The following is a 15,583-nucleotide window of genomic DNA, read 5'->3' on the forward strand; positions in this document are numbered from 1 at the left end:
TGGGAGTACTGTATTCACACGCAGGCACAGGAGCTGTACTCAGTTCAACTGGCTTTTTTTACTTTTTACTTTAGTATCAATTTTGAGGAAGGATCCATACATGTTTTCCTCTATAGGTTGAGCTGCACAATATTTGCTGCCTGTCAGGTTTGAGGCCTAAAACCTTCATTCAGAAAATCCAGAGGGCAGCGGCTTTTTATAACATGCCAAAACACACTCTCTACAGTAGCACCAGAGATCCCTCGCATCCTGCCGCTCAACAACAGACCTTCTTTCTGATACACACTCACAAAAATCACACAGCCTTGACAACAGAAGTGGGGTCACAAGGGACCCACAGAGAACGGGTTCGCCCCGGAAAATGGTGAAGTACACGAGGAGAGGCCCTGCAGCGTCCCACTGGACAAAGTGTTCCTCCTGAACTCTCCGTGACCTGCCGCTCCCTTGCCTCCCAGCGGCCCCACAAGACACCGGCTTCCAGACACGGCATGCTTCACCAAATTAATTCCTCTGGTACTACATCAGCAGTGGAGGGAAAATAACAATCATCCACCCGCCCCATATCCAGGCAACTGGCACACGAAAGTGTGCCAAGTCAGTTTGGTTGACAGATTGCACGTTACAATACAGTGTTCATGGCTAATCACCTAGCCGGCTGATACATGCACAAACACTCTCCGCAATTATCCAGTTCATGTGCTCGCTTCATTCCAGACCTCAGAACAGAAGATGATTGGAAGATGTCTTTCTTACTCTCTACTAGTGATATATCTAGTGATTTAAATAAATTCCTCAGTCACTTAACTCATATTCAATTGTTTTAATATATATATATATATATATATTATGCACATTTTTGCGCAATTCTTTTATACACTTCACTTTTTAATTACACAATATTGAATTAATATTCAATATTTATTTTTTGTATATATTTGCAATTTTTGTGCAATTTCATTACACACTTGACATTGAAAATGAACAAATTATACAATATTTGCTCAATTTATATTCAATATTCATTAATTAATATTTACCATTTTATTTACAATATTTACTCAACTCATATTACTCATATTCACTATTTAATTTTTAAATATTTGCAATTTGGCACAAATCATTATACATTTTTCAAAATGCCCCAAATTACACAATACTTAGTCAATCTATATTTAATTTTTCTTTTTTGATATATTTGCATTTTACACACATTTCTGTTAAATGCTTCACTTTTTAAAATTTTAAACTTCATATTAAATATTTCATTGTTTGAATATATGCAATTTGGCACAATTTGTTATACACTTCACTTTTTAATTGAACAAATGACATAATATTTCCTCAATTTATATTTAGCATTTAATTTTTTTCAATATTTGCCATTTTTGCACAATTCCATCACACACTTCACTTTTTAAATGAACAAATTACTCCGTTCATATTCAATATTTCACTTTTTAATATTTGCAATTCTGGCACAAATGTTTCATGTTTTAATGAACAATTTGCACAATATTTACTTCATATTTAATATTTCTTTTTTTATATATATATTTGCACATTTTTATGCATTTCTGTTATAGGCCTATGCTTCACTTTTAAGTGACCATAAATATTTATAACTATATATAACTTTAAATATTTGCTCAATTCATATTCAGCATCTAATTTTTAATTTTCGGCATATATAAAGCACCCAAATGATTGATTACATTTACCAAAATGAACAATGTACAACAGACCATAGTGTAGAATAATGCGTCCCACAATGCAATGCACTTGCTTTGACCTTACCTTTCCAGTGTGATGGATGAATCAGAATGAGTCAGAAGAACAGTCAAATCAATCAAAAGCAATATTTGTTGGACTGTGAAAAATATTAGTATTGGCTGTTGAAATATCTGATCGGTCAACCACTATCTTTCACTGTTGGATGCAATCATCATCTTAAAGCGAGAACGGAGCAGAGCACTACTGCCCAACACTGTGAAGGAGCCAGGAATCTGTGCCTTTCCTCTCACTCACTCACTCACTCACTCGCGGATTTGACTTCCAGGAACGCTGCTAGCGTGTTACTGTCATAATTCCACTCATGCTCCCGCAATTCAACAGAAAAAAAAGCACGTTTAAGCAGTTTAAGAGAGAAAGGTGTTTCCCTTAAACCCGACTTCAGAGTCATTTTACTCTAAGCCTCTTTAGAAACAGCATTTGATGCTAAGGGGAAAGCATTTTGCTTGAGAGAAACTCCTAATATCAGAAGCTGGGAATTGCTTGTTACTTAGGAAGCTGGGAAATGCTGGGAAGAGCTTCTTTCTTGGGTCATTTGAGGACACCAGAAGAGCCTTTAGAGTCAGTAAATACTGTTTAAATTTCTTGCGTATTTACTTTGATCAACAACCAGCTACACATGCATGGATTGTACTTGCATCCCTCAGAGTCTCGTTTTCATTAGCATCGAATTAAATATGCCGCTAAAGTCAATACAGGTTTCACCAGAGTCAGAGCAACTGGTGCTCTTGGGGAAAAGAAACAAACAATAACATGTTCGTCACAATATATCACCGCACATTCTGCCAACGCTGGCTGCATCATTCAATAGAGCAGCTCAACAGCTCGACCAATGCTGTGAGTTTGGGCCGGGACTATCTGTCCGTCCGACTAATGGCAGATGAGGAGTGCGTTTAGAAAACCTGCAAACTGATTTTTTTTGTGAATACAATCGATGCAGAAAAGACACACTTCACCCATTTATGCACAACTTTCGCATAATATTTGAGAAAGTTTTTCTACTTCTGCAATTAGTATTGTCTGGAACCTATTAAAGAAGACAAATTACATCATTTTTGGTTCAAGATCCTCCAGCTGAATACCAACAATTTACAAATATATCTATATAAACACATTCTACCGTTCAAAAGTTTGGGTTCTGTAAGAATCTTTTGAAACAAGCTCACCAAAGCTGCATTTATTAAAAAAAATACAGTAAAAACTTAATATTTTGAAATAAGATAAGAATGTATTTTAAAAAGTAATTTATTCCTGAGATGCAAAACTACATTTTCAGGATCATTAGTCCAGTCTTCAGTGTCACATGATGCTTCAGAAATCATTCTAACATGCTATTTTGCTGCTCAAGAAACATTTCTTATTATCATCAATGTTAAAAACAGTTGTAACGCAGTTGTAACAATGTTTTTGTGGAACCTGGAATACACTTTTTTCAGGATTCTCTGATGAATAGATTTTTTTTTTTTAAAGAACAGAAAGATAAATCTTTTGCAACATTATAAATGTCTTTACTGTCACTTAATGCATCCACAATGCATCCTTGACACTTAACTTACATGAAATTAACATATAATTTATTTTATGGAAATATTGTGTAAATTACAAGAATGAAGCTTTTGAATAGCTTTTAAGACATGATTAGTTAGCCATCTACCATTTTAATGGCTAAATAATATATTGGTCTTTGCTGCTTTTCTCCTCCCTTTGTGCATTGTATTGTAATAGATTGGTGGAAGCAATATAATGCCATAGAACTAACACCAGCCATGTGACATTTAATGAAAATGTCAAGATATCCATGTTTGTATGTGCGTGGTACTGGAAACATCATTCTATCTACCACACTAGGCCAAAGCTGCTCGAGATCCACCTAAAGCTACAGTACATTACACACGTGGAAGGTGATGTAGAAATGTCTTAGTTATTCATAGTTATAGGACTTTAATTTACTGTCCTTAGGAACATATACGGCACAGCACAGATTCACCACCTGTGTTTCATTTATGACATCTTGCATGATTTACATCTGCTCTGGAAATAGAAAGATGTGTTAAAATGCGCCTCCACCATCTGGCTCTCATGTCAATGCATTTTGCATTTGCTTAGTCACCTGTAAAATATTTATATGTGTATATGTACTGTATGTATAATATGCATGTATAAAAAAAACAAAGATCAAAAGTTGAAATATTTGTCATGCATCACACAAAAAACTATATTTAGTCACTCAAGAAGTGGCCGAGCCCATTTTAAGAGCTCATAACAGCGCTGTCCTTGAGGGAGGATTTTTTCAGAGCGCCTGTATTGTAGTGTCAACCCCAGCTATCGTAAATCTGCGTAAAGGCCGCCTGTTCATTGGGGACCGCAGACAAATGTGTCTGTGCTGCACTCATGTTCTTGGACTTACTGAAAATTAGGTCAGAACAATCTAATAAACAAGCCATTTTATTCAGGCTGTCCTCATTAAAACGTCTCACTCTTGACCAAGTTAAATAAAGGGTTTGAGGAGGCGGAGCTTACAGCTTACTGGTCAGCAGAATGCCCTTGCAACCACCTAGCAACCACTCTAGAAACCGCATAGCAACATGCTAAACACATACAACAGCCTGGCGTTGTGGCAGCAGGTTTTCAACACACAAAAGTTTGAAATAATTTTTAAAATAAGTCTATTATTTGCTCAACACCCGGCTGCAGTTATTTGATTGAAAATGCAGTAAAATCTGTAATATTGTGAAATATTACTACAATTTAAGATAACTGTTTTCTATTTTAATATATTTTCAAATGCGATTTATTCCCGTGATGCAAAGCTGAATTTTCAGCATCATTACTCCAGTCTTCAATGTCCCATGATGCTTCAGAAATCATTCTAATAGCTGATTTGCTGCTCAAGCAACATTTATTATTATGAATGTTGAAAACAGTTCTTTGCTGTGCAATATTTTATTAATTTATTTAAAAAGAAAAGAAAGAAAGAAAGAAAAGAAAGAAAGAAAATTAATTTTTAGTAAGGATGCATTAAATATAAATCTATAATTTTTATAATTTATGAATAGTTTTAACTGTAATTTTTGAGCTAATTGAAATAAATGAGGTTCTTTCCAACTTTTTAAAGAATAATATGTAAAGTTATGTAATATTAATGCATTATATTATATTATAAACTGTTTCAACATTTAAAAATTATTAATAAATGTGCAGAAAATCAGCGCATTAGAAAGATTTCTGAAGGATTATGTGACACTAATGAAGCCAAAGAAATATGAAAATTCAGCTTTGCATCATAGGAATAAACTATATTTTTTTAAAGTTTTAAAACAAAAATCTTGCTGTTTTTACTGTATTTTTGATCAAATAAATGCAGCATAAGAAACTTCTTTCCAAAAAAACAAAAAAAAAAGTAATAATTCCAAACTTTTGACTAGTGCATTTTCTTCATAATATTTAAAAATGTTTATTTACACTTTTAATACAAAATACAACTAAACAATAATAATAATAAAAAAAAAAATTTAAAAAAGAGAATGGCCACAAAAATGAATAAGAATAAATTCTTAGCTGGGAAATTCAAGCAAAACCTCTCACGTCAAACCGTGAAACTCAGAGCCGAATGGGGCGTCACTCTCGCTGATGTCCTGACGTTTGATCGTTTGCTCATTGTGATTATCTGCACCGCGGGACACGCGAGAACCACGGGCGCCTCTTAATGCACTGCGTGTCGAAACCCTTTCAGGCTGTCCGGCGGCTGTGATCTAACTGAGCCTATAAACAGCTACCTCACCGAGAGTGTTTTAAAGTAAAGACAGGTTCCAGCAGTGGTGAGGCTTTCTGCGGAGCCATTAAAAAATGATGTGGCCCGTATGGTTCAGCGGCAATCTCGGGTCAGCCAGAGTGCATCGCGCACGCAAGTTATGGGACCGGTTCACGCCAGAGCACGTCACAAAACACACACACACACACACGCCACTTAACCTGCTCCCAAACCCGTCCCCGAGGAGCGCGGTCACGTAACGGTCAGGCGGCAGTCGCTCAAGGGAGCTAAAGGCAACCTGCTATAGATTATCAATAAGAAATTGGCCATTTACTAGCTGAATATCAATAAATGATTTAAAAACTGAACAGACGAGGAGTCAAAGACTCAATAATACAAAGCATTCGGTTCTGATGTGACCTTCAATGGGAAATCAATAAATAAAACATGGCTGTGGAAAGTGCACTACTTTTAGCTGCTACATACACAGCTAGCGCTGAGAATTAGATTGATGTTCAGTTTATTCAGATTTTTTTTTTTTTTTCAATGAGTCAGTTTAAAGACTGGAATTAATCAATGAATTATGTTAACTAGGTGGTATTTTACATGTTGTTGTTTTTTTGCCGCTAAAGATTTAGCAGTGTTTGCTAAGGCTAGCATTTTAATTACCACAATTCACTTTCACCTCCTTTGGCTCAGACCAGTAAAAATGCCTACTAAACACTTAGAATAGCTTAGAAACACACAAAAAAAGCATTTAGAACAACTTAGTACACATAACACATCCTAGCACCGTAGTGGCTACTTTTCACAAGTTTCACAAAACGTATGATTTTTTTTTTAAGAAATTAATATTTTATTCCACAAGAATGCATTAAACTGTTAGAAAAGATTTCCGTTTCAAATGCTGTTCTTTCAAGTTTCACAGTTTCCACAAAAATATTACGCAACACAGCTGCTGATGTGCATTGATAATAAGAAGACATTTTTCTCAAGCAGCAAATTAGCATATCAGAATGATTTCTGGAGGATCATGTGACACTGAAGACTGGAGTAAATTCAGCTTTGATCACAGGAATAAATTATATATCTTAAAGTATATTCAAATAGAAAAAAACGTTATTTTAAATAGCAAATTTCACAATATTACTGTTTTTACTGTATGCTGTCCTGTATTTATTTTGAACAGTAGTGTACATTGTGATTTGGATCCTCATTCTCATTTTAATGGCTAATATTTTGTATATATAAACAAATATTGTTAATGTAATGTACAAATAATGACTTTTTCAAACCTTTTGTTTTGTCTTCACATGATAACATAACTTCAACTGAAATCCATTTTTTAAATCTCTTTTTATTTCCTTATTTAGTAACCCAAACTCCATAAATAAACTCCTTCAGGGCAATACAAAATCCCTCTGCTTCAAGTGAGGGTCATACTTCTTAAAATTCCATTTAAAACACTGAATATTGCAATTCATAATAAAGTTTCTCCTCATACATTCACACTTGGCACTTTTGACCCCATTTACAAATGCTTTGTGAATCAGAATCATTAAAAAGAAGCAGTTCAAAAGAACAATTTGCTTGCGAATCGGACATCGCTAACACAAACGTGCCCTTGCAGCAGCAGCCAGCATGTGATTCTTCCCTCTCTGTCTCTCTCCTTCATTTTTTATGCTTTATTATAACTTTCTGTTCAATTCATATAATGCATAAAAATCGTGCACTTGTGTTCTTAATTTCATATATTATCATCCCCATAGAATGCACTTGGAAACTACATCTAGCCAATCATTTAACACTGGGAATTCTTGCCTACTCCAAAATTGCGTAATTGCTTCTCTCTCTTAGTGCAGTACAGTACATCCTCCTTTGTGTCAGTTCTCCATCTCCCCCATGGTGACCCGTCCCGTGGTGACCCGGAGGGTGTAACCACAGAAACCTGTCGCACAAAGACCCGTCACTCCCCTCTAGAGAAATAAAACCATTCAAACAAACACCTCCACAAAGCACAGGTCACATGTTGACGAATGCAGAAACGTTCTTTTTTTAGTCACAGACATCATGGCTGTTTTTATTTGTTCTGTGATTTGATCTGAAAAGCCCAGCAACCACTAGAGACAGAGATGGAAGCTCTCCAGACTGCATTTTAAGTCATCATTACATGTACCCTTCGCAAATCACAAAGAGCTCAGAGACAAAAGTCATCTAATGTGGCGTAGTAATCTGAAAAACATAAATTATAAATGCTGTACTTATTATTCATTCAACATCAAAAATTATTAATGGACATTTCTACCCAAGATTTGTGTGTTCCATTTATTTGATGTACAGTATCATTCACCTAGAAACATGCTACTATCGAGCTCTAATGGACCTAATGGAGAGTCAAGTTGTCATGCTCTTCATATGAAAAGTGCTATTTATTTGTGCTAAAAATATAACTATAGACAGCTTTAGAAGGCACTTCTAAAAAGCATCTTAAACCGGCCTAAGATGATCTACTAAATTTAAAATAGGACAAAACAAGCATAAAAAGCTAAAAAATACTGAACAAACCTACTAAATCAAGTTATTTCTGATTTGAATTCATCCTCTCAACATATTATTTAACTTATTTCATTTTTTTTAGATTGATTTTAGTGTGATTTCTTAAAAATCTATGTGCATTTCAACAATAAATATACTTTTTATACCAAACTCTAAATAATTGTATTGATTTTATTGAAATTATGGATAAAAACTTCTTATCTTGAACCAATGCAAAAACAAATGTAAAAATCATGGGGTCTTCAAATATTGTTCTGGAAAACGGCATGGTCGAAAAGATTGAGAACTGCCATTTTAGACGGGGTCTGGTCAATTTTTCAACTCAAACGTAAACCAGCAAACTGGTAGATGGTAAGGCAGCTCTATTCATTTAAAAAAAAAAAATTATTAGAAATATGAAGAATATCTGTTTGCTAATAATAGATGCATTCAATATGCACTGTAAATAATCCATCAAAATGTTTGTATGGAAACAATACAAACTTACAGTGCATGTGGCACAGATATGCATACATATAAAATGTATATCTGCCATTGGGTTTATATGGATTTCCACAAACATGCAAACACAGCACATTTTGATAAATGCTGAACGCAACGCGTGCAGTAAGAAAGCATTACACTCATTACCAAAACAAACATGCTGCTCATGTGTGTGTGTGCAACTGCTAGATTTATGTTGTTCCTGTGTGGGGGTTACATGGGAATACATTCCCTCCCATTTGACTTCTCACTGGTACTTGAGCTTGCAGTGCCTCAAGGTTACACACACACACACACACACACGCACACTCTCTCCAAGACTATGTAGATAAATGACTCTAGCGTGCTAGAGTTTGATCCAAATGAAGCAATGATGTAGCTCAGTGGCCCGTGCCCTACATCTCAGTATGCGTGTGTGTGTTTGTGTGTAGCTACAGTAGCTGTGAGCTCACCAGCAAATGCCAAAGCTTCTACTTTATTAGACAGAACTGCCCTGGGCTGAAACTGAATAGCCCTAATGACAAAATATGAGGCGCGATGCAGCCAGCAGGCCCTAATTGAATCGTTTGTCTCACAGTTTCTGAAATTATTGCTATGGAGACACTTAGCTGCACTTTCCTGACCATACGAAAGCATTTAAAGATTTGAAAACTAACTCTCAAAAAATGGAAGTCTTTGGCTCTTGGCACAGAGGTTATTTTACAACACTACATCCATGTAAATTTATGTGACAGTCCAAATCAGAGATTGGCAACGTAACAATAAAGTGACACTAATTTGTCTTGGTTTGGTAATAATAATATAATATAATATAATACAAAAGCTTGGGGTCAGTAAGTGTTCTATTAAGAAATTATTCCAGACACATTAAATTGATCAAAGAAGACATTAATATTTGAAATAAATGCTCTATTTTGATATTTTTATTGAACAAAAAATAAATACTGAAAAAAAAAAGGTTTCCACAAAAATAATGAGCAGCACTACTGTTTTCAACATTAATAATTCTAAAGAAAATATTTCTTAAACAGCTAGTCAGTATATTACGTAACACTGAAGACTGGAGAAATAGCAGCTTTTCATCACAGGAATAAATTACATTTTAATATATGGTTAAATAGAAACAGTTATTTTAAATTGTAATAATATTCCACAATATTTTACTGTATTTTGGTCAAATAAATCCAGCCTTGGTGAGCATGGTGACTTCTTTCCAAAAACATTAAAACTATTTATATTATATTGTATTATATGCAAAAAGCTAAGGATTGAAGGATTGAATAGGTTTTTGATATGTAAATGAGGGTGGCATATGTTAATGTATTTTATTTTTGTATATGAATATATAACCATTGAAAAGACTGTTCAATGGTTACATATTCATATACAAAAATAAAATACATTAACATATGCCACCCTCATTTACATATCAAAAACCCATTCAATCCTTAACGCTATAGTAACTCATTTCACATGCGAAAAGGTCAGCCAATCATGAGAGGTCATTCACGTGCACAAAAACAAAGCACATTAACATATGACTGCCTTCATTTATCTATCAACTTCTATTCAGCATAGAGAAACTGCTGTAGGTACAACCCAGTACATATACAGCTAAACCAATCATATTTTCATATGGAGGTCTTAAAGGTACAGTAGCAAAATCAGCATGCTTAATTCTAGGGTCAAGGTGAACTTCAGGGAAAAGCATGTCAAATTACAGATTTAGAAGACGCATTGACATATAGCGTGTGACAGATGAGTGACACATTCACTTCACTTCAATAACACGACAAATCATTTCTCCCGACTCTGCAGCTTCAGTGCTCTGTGTTTGAGTGGGTCGTATTGATGTTTGCTTTATTGCTTAAAACAACCTACACTCATTCTGTCTTTGATTCATCTTCTCTTTATTCTATATATCCTATTTGGGTGAATCTCACAAATCCTGTCAAACATATGTCTGGATCATATTTCATCCTAAGTACAGAAGAAAAAAAACAGAAATTATAGTTTGCTTGAAGAAAATGAGGCCTAGTCTTCCATTCCTTTTTGCACTATGAGATTTTAATGTACTAAAATAAAAAAAATAAGAGTTTATGCTTAATGGATAAAAAATAAATAAATAAATATTATTATAAAAAGCAATTTATGCAAAACATAACTTCTCATATTCCTTTTAATAAAATGCATTTAGCGCAAAAAGGAAATTATTTTTTAATTATCATTTACTTTCAGCAAAGAAGCTGTAAATGAATCAAAGGTGACAGTAAAGTTGTTTATAATGTTACAAAAGATTTCCAATAAATGCTGTTCTTTTGAACTTTCAACATTATTAATATGAAATGTTTCAAAATCAGCATATTAGAATGATTTCTGAAGGATCGTGTGACACTGAAGACTGGAGTAATGATGCTGAAAATATCAGGAATAAATTACATTTTAAAATATATTCAAATGGAAAAAAGTTATTTTAAATTGCAATAATAATTTGTTATATTTCTGTTTTTACTGCATTTTTAATCAATGCAACCTTAGTGAACAAAAGAAAAAAAATCTTATACTAACTCCAAACCTTTGAATACTATAATATAATGCTATCTATAATATAACATTCCTGTAGATAGTCAAGTTAAAATATTTCAAACTCTGTGATTAAATGTTAAAAGAAAAAAACTAAATGAAACAAAATTATTATTATTACTAAAAATATGCAGAGTGACCTGTACAAGTTTTGGTGAGATTGATCCGTGTCAGCCCACGAGCACATTCTCATTTACCTGAAGCTCTCTTTGGGGCAGTCTGTGCCAGCAGGCCTGTCTGGAAAACTCTACAGACCATCATCCAGCTTATTAAAGTGGAAAATGAACTAATTATATAGAAGAGCAGCAGGAATGAGAGACCGAGAGAAGAACAGGAGCTGAGAGCGCTCCAGCGTCCTTCTGTCTTTACAGCAAAAACAGTAATGTTGTGAAATATTATTACAATTTAAAATAACTGCTTTCTATGTGAATATATTTTGAAATGTAATTTATCTCTGTGATGCAAAGCTGAGTTTTTAGCATCATTCAGTCTTCAGTGTCAAATGATCCTTCAGAAATCAGTCTAATATGCTGATTTTGAAACATTTGTTATTATTAATGCCGAAAAGTTATGCTGCTTTATGAAACTTTTTTCAATATCGAAAGTGCAAAAGAACTGCATTTAACAATATAAATATCTTTGCTGCACACTTGATCAATTATTGCTAGTTGCTAAATAAATTCTCAAAAAATGGTCACATTTACATTTAAATTGAAAACAATTAAAAGAAATACAAGAACTTATAGTTTGCATAAGGGACATTTATAAAAAAAAAAAAAAAAAAAAAAATATATATATATATATATAATTTCTTATAGACATAATACACACACAATCAAAAAAAGTTTTCAGTCTGGAAAAATGCTTTCTCATAAAACTTACTTCCATAATTTACTATTTTTCTACTTCAAAATGTAATGATTTATTAAATCCATACTATGTAATGCATGTTACGTTTCCATTTAATCAATACTGAAATTTACTTGCTAGTAATTGTGAATTTTAAGACTGCATTTATTTGGTTAAAAATACAGTAAAAACAGTGCTAATGTGAAATATAATTACAACGTAAAAGAATTGTATTATAAGATAATATTTGGTCTTGTTACAGACAGAGCTGCCTATAAAAATGTTTTTAAGGAAACTGTGAAATACTTTTTAGGGATTATTTAATGAATAGTGCAGCATTTATTTTAAACAGAAACCTTTTGTAATACTGTATATGTTTCAGTCACTTTTGATCAATATAACGCCTATAACAGACTTTTTAATGGCACGTTTTATGGTGACAAATTACACCCATAAGGGATGACAAAATGCCCTGCATGTGTGTTCAATGAACTGCATCAGGTCAATAATGGTGGAAATTTTCAATATCTTTTCTAGACAAGTGTATAGTATGTGTCTATATGGAAACTGACATTCAAAAACAAACCCCCCCAAGCAATCTTCACTAAAGTGAAAAATATGACAACCAGTCCTGTACATAACTATCAGTACAATTCAATACTCAAGCAAAACACCGCTACAATGAACGGCCACTTCTCCATATCCTTGCTTTTGTCTTGGCATGCTTTTACTTCAGAGTAGCGCATGTGATAATCATCTAATCAAAATAAAGCATGCATTTAAAAAATGCACATCAAATCAAAGCTTTATTTAGCAGCCATACTCAAGAACCCATCGGCATCTTCATGTTTCCCCATAACTGATAAAAGCTAAAGCTATTTTCAGCACCAATTAAATCATCCTTTAATGCCAACACATTACATCACCATTTGCAAAAACGGTAAACAGGATTCAACTTTTTTCAAAATGCATACTTTAAAGACTGTCTTACAAAACAGAAATACAAATCATCTCGGATAAAATGCTCATTAGCGCATAATTGATCCCTGGCAAATAAAACCACACCATGAAACAATAACTCCCTGTAAATCACAGCAGAGAGCATTTTAATGTAGCGCGTATCACGATAGCCATGTTGATGCAAAGATTTATCGCAATGGTAAGCATGTGATTGCTTTGCATTCAGACTCAACTAGCATGTTCGCAACGGGAATCATAAAATTCGCTTGACAGTATTTAGATGTGACATCCGTGTGTTTTCTTATCAAATAAACTGTATTGGATGAGAGGGAAAACTAATAGAGCTTGTCCATTAATATCATATTAAACGTGCTGAATGATCAGCAGATGCTCTCTGACAGACAACATGATAGTGTCCCGCATTCAATATCCCACAAACCAACCAATAAATCACTCATTTCATTACCAAATGAATATAACGGCTCATTAAAGCAAACTAATAAATAGCTCAGAGCTACAACGATGAGTCAATCACATTTTGAGATGAAATGATCAGCCCTATGAAGTGCCTATAGACTTTAGTTTAGACTAGATGCCATGTTTTAAATCTTTGCGCTAGAAGTCTACATTATAACAAAATTCTCTGCGATGTAATCCCATTCCTGCTCTCCAACTCTCTCTTCAGTACATCTTTATTATCGACTGGTTTTCACGCCGTCTTTCACTCCTGTCTCGGGCCTCGTTCTCGCCATTTCGCAGTCATTAGGTCTTTTCAAATGAGCCTGAAACTGCTTTGTTGCGTTTTGGAATTGAAGATCTATCTTTTCTTACTCTGCTGTCTGTCTGCCGTCTGCACCTGGATATTATGTGTCTGTAAAGTGGGCACTTCAGGTGAGTCTGAAAGGGAATGGCTCGGTTTTGGCTTTGTTGGGCTTGCTAGAACAGGACGGAAATCTAGGCCAGCTAGTGAACGTTGTTTCAGGGTAAAATGAAGGGTTATGAGGCTGTAAGTGCCATGTGATTGATCGCTCCAAAAGTCCTTGCAGCAGACAAAGAAAATCATTAAATGAAAAGAAAAGAAAAAAGTGACGAAACGCCTACTATTATATACTGTATGGTTCGTAATAATAACAATATTACTAACATTACAGCATGAACTAACAATGAAAATTACTTTTAAAGCATTTATTATTCTTAATTCATGATCATTTCAATATTCACTAATACATTATTAAAATCAAAAGTTATATCTGCTAAAATGATTTAATGAAAGAGAGTTCAAACTCACTGTAACAAATGTATAGTTTCCTGATTAATGTTAGTTACTACAATAACTGACCTTATCGTAAATCATTACAATAATAACAATAATAAAATAATTTTATTTATGATATATTTTAATTATCAAGTATGCATGAAATTGATAAAAAATGACAGTAAAGTCACTTATAATGTTACAAAGATTTCTATTGAAAATAAATGTGGTTTTTCTTGACTTTCTATCCGTTCAAAAAAAAATTAGCCTTTAAAAAATAATTAAGCAAAACAACTTTTTGTATTATAATAATTAGAAATTTTTCTTAAGCAGCAAGTCAGCACATTAGAAATATTGGAAATTCAGTAGATCAAATAGAAACGCACACGGTCACGTTCACCTGTCGAGGTAACCATACCAACAGCATGATGCCCAACAACTGAACTAGTATCTGACACTACAACAAAAGAAAATACGACTTATATCAACTAATTATGGATTTCCTTAAATCACACAAACTCTTTAGTTTTGTTTTAAAAGTCTTAATGATGTTCAGGTAAGTATGATGGGGCAGCCAGGGACAGTCTGGGTTGCGCAAGACGAACCTAAACAGATTGCACCTGTTGAAAGTCATTGTATGATTTGCACACAGCATGATCTGCAAGCGCTCTTTATGTGTTGAGTGGGTGAAACCGGCATCAGAAGCACATGGAACAGATCGAGAAACACGTAGGCAGACGAGTGGTGAAACTGGAGGAGGGGGTCAAAGGTTTAACCGAGACGGAGGAGGAGGACAGAGAAAGGTTAACACAGCGAAAAATCACATGTACTCTTGTCCTAATTAGAGACGACAGGAGAACTTCATTTGAAGATATTCACACTTCTATTGCTTATCGAGACACTTACAAAACAGATTTTTTATAAGATGGACAGTTATCCAATATAGATATAAGATGGACAGTTCTGGGCTTGGATGCAGATTGGTCAAGCGTTTCTGTCTTGTTAATAAACTTTGGTAACATTTTAGAATATTGTTTTTCCTACTATGGAAGCTAATGGTGCCCCAAAACAGCCTGGTTACAAACTTTCTTCAAAACATCTTCCTTTGTGTTCGCCAGAACAAAGAAATTTATACAGGTTTGGAACTACTTGAGGGTGAGAAAATGATGACAAATTTCATTTTTGGGTGAACTACCCCTTTAATGCAATAGGAATCATTAGGACTGGGAGTTGATTCCAAAAAGAATAGATTCTTTGATTCAGAGGTACTGAATATTCACAGTTAATTCCACTATAATCAACTTTACTGACGGCAGACATCACTGTGTTCATTAACTTCAAACTACTTTCCAAAGTAC

The 15,583-nt window shown here is 34.1% G+C and overlaps 1 protein-coding gene across 1 annotated transcript in view; it reads right to left on the bottom strand.

Annotated features, from left to right (window-relative positions):
• Window positions 1-15,583, bottom strand: part of LOC306844292 (kelch-like protein 29) — a 225,573-nt gene that overhangs the window by 177,264 nt on the left and 32,726 nt on the right. The window lies entirely within an intron of this gene.

Source organism: Barbus barbus (genome assembly GCF_936440315.1).
Source record: "Barbus barbus genome assembly, chromosome: 24".
NCBI classification, from domain to species: Eukaryota; Metazoa; Chordata; class Actinopteri; order Cypriniformes; family Cyprinidae; genus Barbus; species Barbus barbus.